We start from the raw sequence: 14,407 nt of genomic DNA, 5'->3' as shown, positions 1-14,407 counted from the left end.
TCTAGCAAATTGTAGAAAAAACCCGATCTAAATCCATTAAGTAATTCTCTCATGAAAAGTGGACAGACATGCAAACAGTCAGACAGACAGACGCTGGATTTTTTATATACAGTACATATATAGAGAGAGAATTACATAGCTACAAATATAACTGAAATAAAATAACAATCTGAAAAAGAATAATTTACATATAACAGAAACATATATTCAGTGCCATTCTTAGGCATAGGCAAAGTAGGCGACCACCTAGGGCCCCCACTGCCAAAGGGCCCCACCCAGGCTTTTTTTTTTTAGCCGTAACCGAATACAACTTACAGGTCCATATTTCAGAAGTACAAATTTTCAGTGGGAGAATTATCAGTATGGTTACATGTGAGCAGAGAGGAAACAGTGACGACAGGCAGCATCGACAGTGACGGTGGGTCCTGGGGTAGTAGGTGCGGCCCCAATGGGAGGGCAGATCATGCTCCTAAACCTGCCAGGGCGACTGCACATCAGATCGATTATAATGGCTTAGCATTAATATCAGTTGAGCACGAAGTCATCGACTCCATCGATTATTCAAACTTAATGTAACTTATTATTATTTTTATTAATCAAACACTTTGCAAAAATGAAAGTATGCAAGGTATTTTTACACTAAAGGTTTGATTTACATGCTCCGTTAGCTTTAGTCAGTAGGTTCCTTTGACATGCTCCTCTCAAATCTGGTATATATAATATACAGTATAATCATAAAATGATAAGCTTTACCTCACTAATTATTACACATTTATACAGATAAAATAATTATTATGCATTCATATGGATAAAATAATTATCATACTTTCATATGGATAGAAACAGCAAGGCCCCAAAAGGTACCTTTGCCTAGGGCCCCCAAAAACCTGAAGAACGGCCCTGATATAATACACATAATCCCAAGATGATACTGTACATAGGAGTCCCAATTTGTTCAGTTATGCTAACAGCTCCTAAAACGTTGTAGAAATAACTCCAGTACTGTATAATAGTTTTTTTAGGCCTTACCTCAGTATAAATTAAAGACTTGCAGGCCTTATGCTGAAGTATGGACTGGGCTGGAATAACAGATTACAATATGGGTGGATAGATATTATTATTATTATTATTATTATTATTATTATTATTATTATTATTATTGTCCTGGGTGGGTTGGCACCCTGCCCGGGATTGGTTCCTGACTAGTGCCCTGTGTTGGCTGGGATTGGCTCCAGCAGACCCCCGTGACCCTGTATTTGGATTCAGCGGGTTGGAAAATGGATGGATGGATTATTATTATTATTATTATTATTATTATTATTATCTAATTACAATGTCAGGACCATTTCATCCCAGCTTTCCCCTTAACATTATGCACTTTACCATAAAGTACGTTCGCATAGGCCCACTGCTGTGACTCCTGGCGGCGCTCCAGATTCGTAACCCATAATCGCAGCACATGATTCTGATTATCTCAACTGTACGCCCTTGTTCACTAAACAATTACTTATGTGTGTAAAACAGCCATTCATAAAGAGTAACTACTTCATGCCATTTTTCTTTTTTCTAACCAGTCAACCATGGCTAAATAAAAAGGCAAAGCCCTCCAGATGATCTCTGCTGCTTTTGTACTTTTCAGAAGGGTTTGTGTTTTTTCTTTCTCTTTTCAGGAGTACAGCAGCAGTGCAGATTAAAAATTGTTTGCCCTTCTCCAACAGATTCACATTTTCATGCAGATGAGCTCTTGTGTCTGCTTGTCATCCATCACCGGGTGTCTGCTTTCATCTTGTTGTGCTCCTGCGTACCTGTAATGAGATTAGAGAGAGGAAATAAGAACTGACCACAAAAAAAGGCCATATTTTTCATTTTGTTTGCACAAGAATATAAAAACTGCCAGTTGTGCTGCATAATTGAGCGGTGTTTAAAATCGATGAAAGATGTGACATGTTATAAAAAGGAGGAGATAAGGGGCCGCTGGTGTTGACAATGGTGCAGGTAAGCTGCTTTTGTACCACAAAATGGAAAAGTGATGTTAGCTCGGATACTGACCACCAGGAATCAGACCCTTCCTTTCGCACCTCCTCTCGGCCTGCTGTTTTTTATCACTGATTTTATTCTTCTTTGATTTAATCAAGAAGATTCAGAAGTAGACACTGAAGTGATGAACGCGACCACCGGGACATTCTATTGTCTTGGGTACAAGTCAAGGAAAGTTATGTTTAAGGTGTTCTGCACACTTGTGAGGCACCATCTGGAATACTTACGGCCTTTGGAAAAACCGTACAATTGAGCAGCAACACAGACATGACGAATGATGCAGGCATACGGAACTGTGACATACAGGGGACTGCAAACATCTTGCTCTATTTAAACTTCTGTGTCCAGCTGGTCTGCCCTGAAGAACATATTTAGATCACCAGTATAAATCCATCATTAGGTGATGAAGTAACACTGGTTCCTGCATTGTACCCAAAATTGATGGAATACATTTCATCCCTACAACCCTAAACTGAACTAAACAGGTTCAGTAGTAAATGAATGAATAAATGGTATACACTCCATCCATCCATCTTCTGACACTTAATTGGGTCGGGGCAGCAGTCTGAGCAAAGATAGCCAGATATCCCTTTCCTCATCACCCATTTCAACTCCTCTGGGTGGGGATTCTGTGGTGTTTCCTGACCAGCTGGGAGACATCATCTCTCCAAAATGTCCTGGGTCTACCCTGAAGTCTTCTCTCTGTTGGACATGTCCAAAACATCTCTCCAGAGAGTCATCCAGGAAGTAACCTAATCAGATATTTGAACCACCTACTCCAATTCTTTTCAGCAAAGAGAAGCTCTAATCCAAGATACCCATCACCCTCATCACCCTTACCAAATCATCTGGGTGGGGACTTTGAGGTATTTCCAGACAACTGGGAGTTATTATTGTTCTAATATGTTCTGGGTCTGCCCAGAGGTCTTCTCCCAGTTAGACATGCCCAACACATCTTCCCGTGGAATCCTCCAGGAGGCAACATAATCAGATGTTTAATCCACATACACTGACTCTTGTTGGTACAGAGGAGCAGCAGCTCTGACCAAAGATACCAAGACTTTCCTTTCCTTGTCACCCATTCCAGATCATCTGCATGGGACTTCTGAGGTGTTTCCAGACCACCTGGGATATATTATTGCTTCAATGTGTTCTGGGTCTACCCTGAGGGCTTCTGCCAGTTGGACATGCCCCAAAACATCTTCCTGAGGAAGCCTCCAGGGAGCAACCTAATCAGACTCTGACTCTTCTGACTCTTTTTGGTGTAGAGCAGCATCAGCTCTGAGCAAAGACACCAAGACACCCCTTTCATTGTCATCCATTCCAGCTCATCTGGGTGGGGTTTCTGAGGTGTTTCCAGACCAGCTGAGAGATATCATCTCTCCAAAATGCCCCATGTCTGCCCCTAAGTCTTCTCCCAGTTGGTCATGCCCAAAACATCTCCTCCAGGAGGCAACCTAATCAGATGTTTGAACCACAGACTCTGACTCTTTTTGGTACAGAGGAGCAGCATCAGCTCTGAGCAAAGATACCCAGACATCCCTTTCCTTGTCACCCCATTCCAGTTCATCTGGGTGGGGATTCCAAAGTGTTTCCAGACCATCTGGGAGATATCATCTCTCCCATGTGTTCTGGGTGTGCCGTGAGGTCTTCTCTAAGTTGGACATGCCCCAAAACATCTTCCTGAGGAAGCCTCCAAGAGGAAACCTAATTAGATGTCTGAACTACCTACTTCAACTCTTTTCAGTACAGAGCAGCAGCAGCTGTGAGCAAAGATACTCAGACATCCCTTCCTTCGTCACCCATTCCAACTCATCTGGGTGGGAATTCTGAGGTGTTTCCAGACCACATGGGATATATTATTGCTCCAATGTGTTCTGGGTCGGCTCTGAGGGCTTCTCCAAGTTGGACATGCCCCAAAACATCTTCCTGTGGAAGCCTCGAAGAGGAAACCTAATTAGATGTCTGAACTATCTACTTTGACTCTTTTCGGTACAGAGCAGCAGCTTGGAGCAAAGTTACCCAGACATCCTTTTTCTCGTCACTCATTCCAGCTGTCACACACGTGTGTTTAGGAGACAACTAAAGGGCTTGAATACATGTGATTCCATGCCAGACCAGGGGGTGGCGAAGTGCACTAATTTTCCCTCTCGATCTTTTGCAGACCATTCTAGGGAAATCCCGCCAGGCTCTGGGGCAGCCAATGAAGTCACTTCCGGTTCCGGTGTTGATGACATCACTTCCTTTGCTGGCCTTTAAAGCCGCCATATTTCCTGAAGAGAATCAATTCTGTTTTGGACTCAGTTGAATAAACATGTCTTTGTTTATTAATCAGTTTTGCAGCTGGGAACAATTATACGGGTGGCTGCCCCAAACCTTCGCCACATCTTATGGTCGTTTTTGTGACACAGCTTATCTGTATTCTGAGCTCTTTCCAAACTAGCTGGGAGATATCATCTCGCCAATATGTTCTGGGTCTGCACCGAGGGCATCTCCCAGGTGGACATGCCCAAAACATCTCCTCCAGAATGCAACCAAATCAGATATCCGAACTACCTACTTTGACTTTTTCAGTACTGGGCAGCAGCAGCTCTTAGCAAAGATACCCAGACGTCCCTTTACTCATCGCCCATTCCAGCTAATCTGGGTGGGGATTCTGAGGTGTTTCCAGACCACCTGGGAGATATCATCTCTCCAACATGTCCTGAAAATACTTTACTGCACTACAGTTACCGGACCTCTGCATTCCTGTTTTGAACACCAATTTGTGCTTTTATATTTTAGACAGACTGTTTATCTGCCATAATTAGTTGATATCTTCTAAAATGCCCAATTTTTTCAATAACTGGGTAGTTAGTAGTTGTGACAGCAAGGTCATTGGTTGAATGAACTGTAACAGTCAGTAAAATTTGACTGGTTTTAAACTTTAAAAAAGCTTGTAAGGTTTGCCTGACATTTCATGGTCATAGGTTGTAAAGAAAAAGATGCAATGTCAAAGAGTAAAGTGGTGTGGAAAGGCAAATAGACATGTGTAGTCTTAACAAAATTACACACAATCTCAAGATAAATGTCTCAAAATGAATGAAAGACATTTTTTTCACGCACAACGGAGTTAAAAATTAGCGTGAAAAGCACCCAGTCTGGCAACAACGCTTGGGAATCCTGCGGCTCATCGGCGGGCGCACCGTTGCGAATGTGCGTCTCCTCTTTAAAAGACGGTTCACCAATCAAAACATACTATTCGCTAGAGCCCGCCCTCTTCGCGTTGACGAGTGAATGTGAAAGTTTGAATTTTAGGGACGTAATACTGTAGTGTGTGTGGTGTCATTGACATAAATTTAGAAAGGGATACATAAAGAAAGAAGCAACAAAAACACATTTCATGACACATTTAATTATGTATGCTCACATAGCATAGTGTTTTTATTTATTTGTTGTCTTATTTCACAATACGTTTACTCATTTGCATTTTTATTTATTTTTGTCCAAAGTATTTCTCCATGCTCAAAAGTATTTATTTCCGATGTGGATTGAACCAGAACGGAATCTGATTAATAGGAGTCAGTAAGTTATTAAAAGAACAAAGAGTTTCTACTGTAAAATGAATAAATAAATAAATAAATAAATAAATAAATAAAAGGTGAGCTCCTCCGCCCAGCCAACAAAATTGGTACATCGTGGAAAATTTTGTAAAACGGTTGGACCGCTTAATAAACAATACCTAAAATTTACTGGAGATCAGAATTGAGATTTATTATTTCCATCCCAAACATTAATGAAACATGTAAACATTACAAGAAGAGACAAGCTCCAGCTGGGTCTCCTGGAATGTATAAACACACGCGCGCGCACACACGTGCACGAACATATACAGGAGCACACACTCGCGAAGTTGCCTGCATGCTCACACACACTCGTGCCCTTGTACACGCACACGGGCGGGCGCGCGCGTACACGTACTTGTACAGACCGGACAAGTCAGTGAGGCAGAGTGCTGTGCCGGCCCGGCGTGTGTGGCCGCAGGTAGCGGTTCTCCGAGTTTATCCATGTTAAGGATATGAAAGTCCTTTACTTTTAGAGTGACTTGGTTTTCTTCTTTCATGTACCGATAATCATTTTATTTTACTACATATTATTTATTTTAGACAGAAGCCAGACGACTATTCTGGGCTATTTTTAAATCCGCTAAATTGACTATAAACACTAGCAATTTGCCGTCCACGTATCAAACGCAGCGTGTGTTTCTTTAGACGTTTTAGCACTCGATCAGATTCTTCATTTCTTGTTGTCTCAGCTGGCAGGATTTCAAATCTTTTTTTTTTTCGATGATGTTCATTTTTTAGGATTTTTTCCCCGTGAGCTGTGTTTTGTGATGTTTACTGGGCTGATTGCTTCCTGTGTAAGGAAATGGATTCATGCTGCTGAAAGGTGGCATATTTAATATGTTTTTGGCTTCAGTCCACAAGAGACGGATATTGCAGATCCAGTTTATTGTGTAACGGTCAGATATGAATGAAAGAAAAATTTAGTATGTAGCCGTAGGACAAAATATTTAATGAGTAGTTGGGACTGTTAGTGGGTTTAATTTGCTCAGAAAGATCAAGACAGTGAACTCTACCAAGAGATAAATGAGGGCAGGATTTATTTATCTCTGCGTTTTGTTATCCACTTGTCTAATTCAGGGTTGTCAGATGGACTGCCAGAGCCTATCCTGGCTGTGTGAGATTCAAGGCAGCACTCATTAATTCATTAATTTATATCTAGCTAACTATGATGTGGTGCATTTTGTACCATTCATCTAAACACTGACAAGCTGCCTTGTTTTTATAAAATTTATCTGTACACCGACATTAACTGAAAACTCCAAACTAGGGGTTGTGAATGTGCCTGTTCCATGGTGGATTTGACATCTATCTATCTATCTATCTATCTATCTATCTATCTATCTATCTATCTATCTATCTATCTATCTATCTATCTATCTATCTATTGTAATCATTACTTTTTATATATGCTTAAAATTAATGTTTGTTAGCCACGATGTTATTGAATATTTTTAAGTAATCATTTGAATGTATGTGCAGAGTAGGAGGCTTGTACTGGGGGAGTAGTGGTGGTAATAAAATTATTTCCAATATATCAGACATTGTCTGTATGTATGTAAGGAGTAGGAGGTGTTTACTGTAGTGATGAAGTTGGAAGAATAAATGCCTGTTTTTGATGTATTTATATGATAATAAGTGTGTGGGGTAAAAAGTGGGATGGAGTGGGTTATGGAATTTGTTTGAAATTATTAAAAAAAACAATTGGAAATGTATTTTTTCTTTTAAAAGGCATCTTAAATGTGTTAATTGAAGTTTTTGTCTTTTTTCTTACTTGATTGAACAATTATTTTAAAAAATAAAATATCTAATGTAGTGCCTTTGATATCTTTCTTTCATGTCTGTTCCTTAATTCTATATAGTGCCTTTCATATCTATCTATCTATCTATCTATCTATCTATCTATCTATCTATCTATCTATCTATCTATCTATCTATCTATCTATCTATCTATCTATCTATCTATCTATCTATCTATCTAATATAGTGCCTTTCATATCTATCTATCTATCTATCTATCTATCTATCTATCTATCTATCTATCTATCTATCTATCTATCTATCTATCTATCTATCTATCTATCTATCTATCTATCTAATATAGTGCCTTTCAACATCTATTTCATATCTTTGTCTTTTTTTAAAGTATGCAGTCCTTAAAATCCACCACTCACATAAGGAAGAATGAAGATTAATAAATATAAACCTTAATAAAAGGATAAGTATCTGTGTGTCTATCCAGTTGCTGTGTCTCTGTCATTCCAAAAGATGGCCCACCACGAACATTTTTAGTAATAAACTGCATTGCATTTGTCATTCCAACAGACGGCTCATCACAAACATCAACAATGCTTTTACAAATCCCATACGAAATGGCATATAACAGAGAAACATGCATTGCAGGGTGCATTGCAAATGTGAACACTCAGGTCTATGTTGATTATTTAGATTTCACCCCATCTTAGAAGGGTAGCACAGTTACTAGTTAGTTACTGTTTTAGTTACAGCTAGTTACTGTACATGTAGAGGATGACTTAGATGGGTATTAGTCATCTCCTTTAGAACAAGCTGAAAACTGCAAAGAACATGTGTATCTACAGTAAATGCATAATGAATGGACAACTTGGAACATGTATTTGGAAGTGCTTTAAGGGGAAATAAAAACAGAAAAAATGAAAATCGATGGCCCTATGATGGCACAGTGGTACAATGGTAAGTACTGCCACTACACAGGTTCAGAGTCCAGCCTGGTCACTGCTCACCTTTTTTTCTGTTTCTTTTGTCACATCCCAAAGATGTTCCACCCAGTGATGAGAACCACTGAAATAGATAGATAGATAGATAGATAGATAGATAGATAGATAGATAGATAGATAGATAGATAGATAGATAGATAGATAGATAGATAGATGTCAAATCCACCAGAGGACAGGCACATTCACAACCCCCAGTTTGGAGTTTTCAGTTGATGTCGATGTGCAGATAAATTTTATAAAAACAAGGCAGCTTGTCAGTGTTTAAATTCAGATGAACGCAACCCTGAAACACTAATGTCCATTTAATTGAAATTGCCTTGAGCTGCTGCTGGTCACTATTGTAAACTGGTCGTGGTTCAGATGATTAATTAATGGATCACTATTGTTGGTGCCCACTTTTGTTAATGAGTTTCAAACCACGCACTATCATTTTTTTCTTGTTTGTGTTTTCCTGAGATAACAGAATAATTTTCTTGAGATCTCAAAAAAAGGAAACTTAACCTTTGTCCCCAGTGTGCTTGCTAACACAAGACAGCAACTGATAAAAGCAATGATGGCAGCTGATGAAAACTCCCGTGATATGTACGCAGACGTAGGCCTGTTTGCATCATGTGTTTCTGCTAGAGGTGTAATCGTGATGGATGATTTGTTCCACGTCTGCTTTGCGTTGCTTTATGTCAAACAGCAATGGCTAATGTAGGCACATTTTTAATACTGAGAGATCTGATCTAATTATTTTCCGGCAGCCTCCCCAGCCCCATTCACTAACATCACTTATGAAGTCGCTGCAATGTCTTTGAGTTTACTATTAGTGAAGTTCTCTGGTGTTCAGATCATATGGCGTGAGAAACCATCAATGCATCCATTTACTTTGTGAGTTTAGACAGCCATCCATGTGCCAAATGTGCTTTTCTCCCCTTCCTTGGAGTCTCCTGCCTCTTCTTTGCAGAATGTCCTCCAATCCAGTTATCACACACTATCCAGCAAGCTCAATGTTAAACTATATGTTTATCTTTGGGAAACATTTTGTTTTTGTTGAAATCATGAGAAAAGCGTTTTGTTATCTCAAGAAGACAAAGATTAATTTTTTGAGATCTCAAGAAAACAATTCCATTATATGGTGAAAAAAGGGATTTTGAGATCTTGAGGGTTTTTTGTATTATTTGGAGAAAACAGTCCTTTTTTTGAGAGTTTGAGAAAAATATTCTGTTATCTTGAGAAAACAAAGTTTTGTTTTTTTGAGATCTCAAAAAAAAAAAAATAATTCCATTATATGGAGATAAAAAGTTTTATTTTTTTGAGATCTTGAGAAAATAATTCTTTTATCTTGAGAAAACAAAGCTTCATTTTGTGAGATCTCAACATTTTGTTATCTCAATAAAACAAAGTTTGTTTTTTTGAGGACTCAAGAAAATAGTTTCATTATATGGAGAGAACAAGGGTTTGTGAGATTTTGAATTTTTTATTGTATGGAGAAAGATATTTTTTTGAGGTTTTGAGAAAATGATTCTGTTTATCTTGAGAAACCTTGGTTTAATTTTCTCAAGATCTCAAGAAAATCATTCCATTATCTGGAGAAAACATAGCTTTTTTTGTAAATCTTAAGAAAATTATTTTGTTATCTTGAGAAAACAAAGTTTCGTTTTCTTCAGATCATTGAGATCTCAAAAAATCATCCCATTATATGAAGAAAACATAATTTATGATTTTGAGATCTTGAGAATATTATTCCATTATATGGAGAAAATAAGTTTAACTTTTTGAGATCATGAGAAAAAATCCTTCTATCATCTTGAGAAAACAAAGTTTCATTTTCTCAAGTTCTTTTGCAAAAATCATTCTATTATCTGGAGAAAATAAATTTTTGTTTTTTGAGATTTCAATATTCCGCTTTTTAAGAACTCTAGAAAATAGTTCCATTATATGGAGAAAGCAGGGATTTTTTTATATCTTGATGTTTTTTTATGTGGAGATTATATATCGAGAAAATAAAGTTTTGTTCTCTGAAGGTCTTGAGAAAATAATTCCAATATCTGGAGAAAACATGGCTTTTTGTTTTTGAGATCTTGAGAAAATCATTTTGTTATGGTTTTGTTTTCTCAAGATTGTTGAGAAAATCATTTCATTTACAGAAAAATGAAAAAAAAAACATAAAAAAAATAATCATTGGATTACATGGTCGAAAGCAGGTTTTGTTTTTTTGAGATCTTGAGAAAATAATTCCATATATTATTTTTTGATATTTTGAGAAAATCATTCTGTTATCTTCAGAAAACTGAGTATCATTTTCTCAGGATCTTGAGAAGTCAAGGAAAATGACCCCTTTTATTGGCTAACTAAACAGATTACAGTATGCGAGCTTTGGAGACAACTCAGGCTGCTTCTTCAGGCAACATGTAATCAGGATCTTGAGAAAATCACTCAATTATATGAAGTAAAAAAGCTAAGTTTTGCTTTTTTGAGATCGCTTTTCAAAACAAAATTTCATTTATTTCAGATCTTGAGAAAATCATTTTGTTATCTTGAGAAAACAATAAAATAATAATAATCTTTATATATATTATGCTACCGTGGCTGTTAGTTTGTTTGTCCAGGATTTTAAATCACCTGTAGCTTGCAAACCGTTTGACCTATTGACCTGAAATTTGGTACACATATACTATGTGACATCTGCTATCCGCTTTCGGGGTGATGATTGACCTCCAAGGTTATATTCCTCTTTTTATTTTTATTTTATTGAATTGTAGAATCAACTCTTAGCAGCAGCCAGCAGGGTGGCCGTGCGGTGTGTGTGTACGGGCGCCATTCTCATTCCCTATCACCTTCACCGTCACTTCCCCTACATCTTCATATCTCAAATCATTCTTAAGGTAGATTGAAGACTTAAGTGCCAGCTTAAGTGAAAAGTTAAAGAAAACATACTAAGTAATTGCAACACAAACACTGACTTAATCAGTTTTAACGCGAAAAGATGCCGATGGAAGAAGAGAAGAAGCGGGCCGCTATGGGTGATGAAAGAAGAGCTGCTCAGGAAGCAGCAAGCGCATCAACCTCTGAGCAAATGAATGGTAAACGTGCAGAGAAAGAGGATGAAAACTAGGAATACTCAAGTCAAGTGTACTCACTGCACGTTATCATTAAAGCAGTGCGCCGTTACTGGTAATAATAATAATAGAGCATTGAACATTAGAACACTCTAGACGAGAACAGGCCATTCATCCCAACAAAGCTCGCCAGTCCAATCCACGTATTTCTTCCAAAAAAACATCAAGTCGAGTTTTGAAAGTCGCTAAAGTCCTACTGTCTACCACACTACTTGGTTGCTTTTTCCAAGTGTCTATCGTTCTCTGTGTAAATAAAAACTTCCTAATGTTTATGTGAAATTTACCCAGCATAACAAGTTTCCAGCTGTGTCCCCATGTTCCTGATGAACTCATTTTAAAGTCACCTTCTCGATCCACTGGACTAATTCCCTTCATAATGTTAAACACTTCAGTCAGGTCTCCTCTTAATCTTCTTTTTCTTAAACTATGAAGGCTCAGCTCTTTTAATCTTTCCTCATAATTCAACCCCTGTAGCCCTGGAGTCAGCCTAGTCGCTCTTCTCTTGACCATTTCCAGTGCTGCAATGTCTTTTTTTTTGTAGGTTGGAGACCAAAACTGCAGACATCACTCCAGATGAGGCCTCACCAGTGTGTTATAATAATATTAATAATAATAACAACATTGCAAGGCCTCACTCATAGTCCCATGGCTGTCCTGTGTCTTTACTGTATGTGTCCTCCTTACGTATTTAGTAATTTATAAAAAGATCAACTTGTATTTCACCTGAGAACTTGCTGCAGCCCTCTATGCCTGCACTCGGTGCAGGGCACTTTACAATAAATGAATATCTGCTGATTGGTACACAGTGCGAATCCTTACTTCATTAGCGTTACCTGCTTACTTGTTACCAGACCTTTCCAGTTTGTTATGTTTCTACTTGGCTTGTTGGTATGAGGGACGTTCAAAAAGTTTTGTAGGATAATAATGTAAGAATTGATGATGGATGGATAGATGAATAATATAATAATGGATGGACGGATAATATAACATAATAATGGATGGATGGATAATACAACATATCCATGGATGGATGGTTGGATAATATAAGATAAAAATGGATGGATGGGTGAGTGGATGGATAATATCAGATAATAATGGATTGGTGAATGGATAAAATAAAATAATAGTAGAGGAATGGATGATAGAAAGATAGATAAATAGATAGATAGATAGATAGATAGATAGATAGATAGATAGATAGATAGATAGATAGATAGATAGATAGATAGATAGATAGATAGATAGATAGATAGATATCGGATGGATGGATAATATAACATAATAATGGATGGATGAATGGATGGGTGGATGGATCATATAAGATGATAAAGGATGGAAAATATATCCATGGATAGATGAATGGATAATATAAGATAAAAATGGATGGATGGGTGGGTGGATGGATAATATCAGATGATAATGGATAGGTGAATGGATGGATAATATAACATAATGATGGATGGATGGGTTGATAATATAAGACAATAATGGATGAATGAGTAATTTAACATAATAATGGATAGATGGATAATATAACATAATAATGGATGGATGGATAATACAACACATCCATGGATGGATGGTTGGATAATATAAGATAAAAATGGATGGATGGGTGAGTGGATGGATAATATCAGATAATAATATATTGATGTATGGATGGATATAAAACAATAATGGATGGATGGGTGGATAATATAAGACAATAATGGATGGATGGATAATATAACATAATAATGGATGGATGGATAATACAACATATCCATGGATGGATGGTTGGATAATATAAGATAAAAATGGATGGATGGGTGGGTGGATGGATAATATCAGATAATAATGGATGGGTGAATGGATAAAATAACATAATAGTGGAGGAATGGATGATGGATGGATAGATAGATGAATAATATAATAATGGATGGAAGAATGGATGGATGGATAGATCATTTAAGATGATAAAGGATGGAAAATATATCCATGGATAGATGGATGAATAATATAAGATAAAAATGGATGGATCTGGATAATATCAGATGATATTGGATAGGTGAATGGATGGATAATATAACATAATGATGGATGGATGGGTTGATAATATAAGACAATAATGGATGGATGAATAATTTAACATAATAATGGATGGATGAATGGATGGGTGGATGGATCATATAAGATGATAATGGATGGAGGGAAAATATATCCATGGATAGATGGATGGATAATTTTATATATATATACGTCTATGTGTGGAAGTGTGTGTGTGTGTGTCTGTCTAGCCCAGAAGTGAGAGGTGGAGTCGGGCTAAGGGATCCACGTCAGGGGAAACAGAAAACTCGCTTAACCACTAACACAAACGAGGTGAGAATGTCAGTAAAATGAAACCTCAGAAGAAAGACAAAGTCGCGTAGCCACTAACATCAGCAACATGGTGTGGCACCCGGACAGGGCTCATGCCCGGCCGGGATGCCCAGGAAGACAGGAGGAGGGCTCATTCCTCCTCCAGACTGCGAGGGGGCATCTGCCCTGGTTGTATTGGGGGCCACAGGTACAGGGCTTGGAAGCCCAACCCTGTAGGGGCCCATGGTCACCGCCAGGGGCGTCCCCCTGCCTGAAGAACCCTGGAACCCAGTACTTCCGCCACACCAGGAAGTTCTGGGGGGAAGAAGAGAGGGAACACCCAGAGTGCTTCCGGGAGGACAGCCGGCATTTCCGCCACACTGGGGTGTGTCCGCGGGATTGCCGGTGTACACCTGGAACACATCCGGGTACAGATAAAAGGGGCTGCCTCCCTTCATTCGAGGCTAGAGTCGGGTGGAAGCAGGACAAGGTGTTAGAAAGAGAGAAGGAGGCGGTCCGAAAAGGCAGAGTGGTTGGCCTGGACTTTGGGGAAGACTGGGGTTTGTGGCAC

At 38.3% G+C, this 14,407-nt stretch overlaps 1 long non-coding RNA gene across 1 annotated transcript in view; it reads right to left on the bottom strand.

The window, feature by feature from the left end:
• LOC127530057 (uncharacterized) overlaps positions 1 to 14,407 on the bottom strand; it is a 530,810-nt gene that overhangs the window by 516,155 nt on the left and 248 nt on the right. The window lies entirely within an intron of this gene.

This window comes from Erpetoichthys calabaricus, chromosome 13 (assembly GCF_900747795.2).
Source record: "Erpetoichthys calabaricus chromosome 13, fErpCal1.3, whole genome shotgun sequence".
In the NCBI taxonomy this organism is placed as follows: Eukaryota; Metazoa; Chordata; class Cladistia; order Polypteriformes; family Polypteridae; genus Erpetoichthys; species Erpetoichthys calabaricus.
The sequence above is the reverse complement of the archived record's forward strand: the minus strand, read 5'-3'. Positions and strand labels throughout refer to the sequence as shown.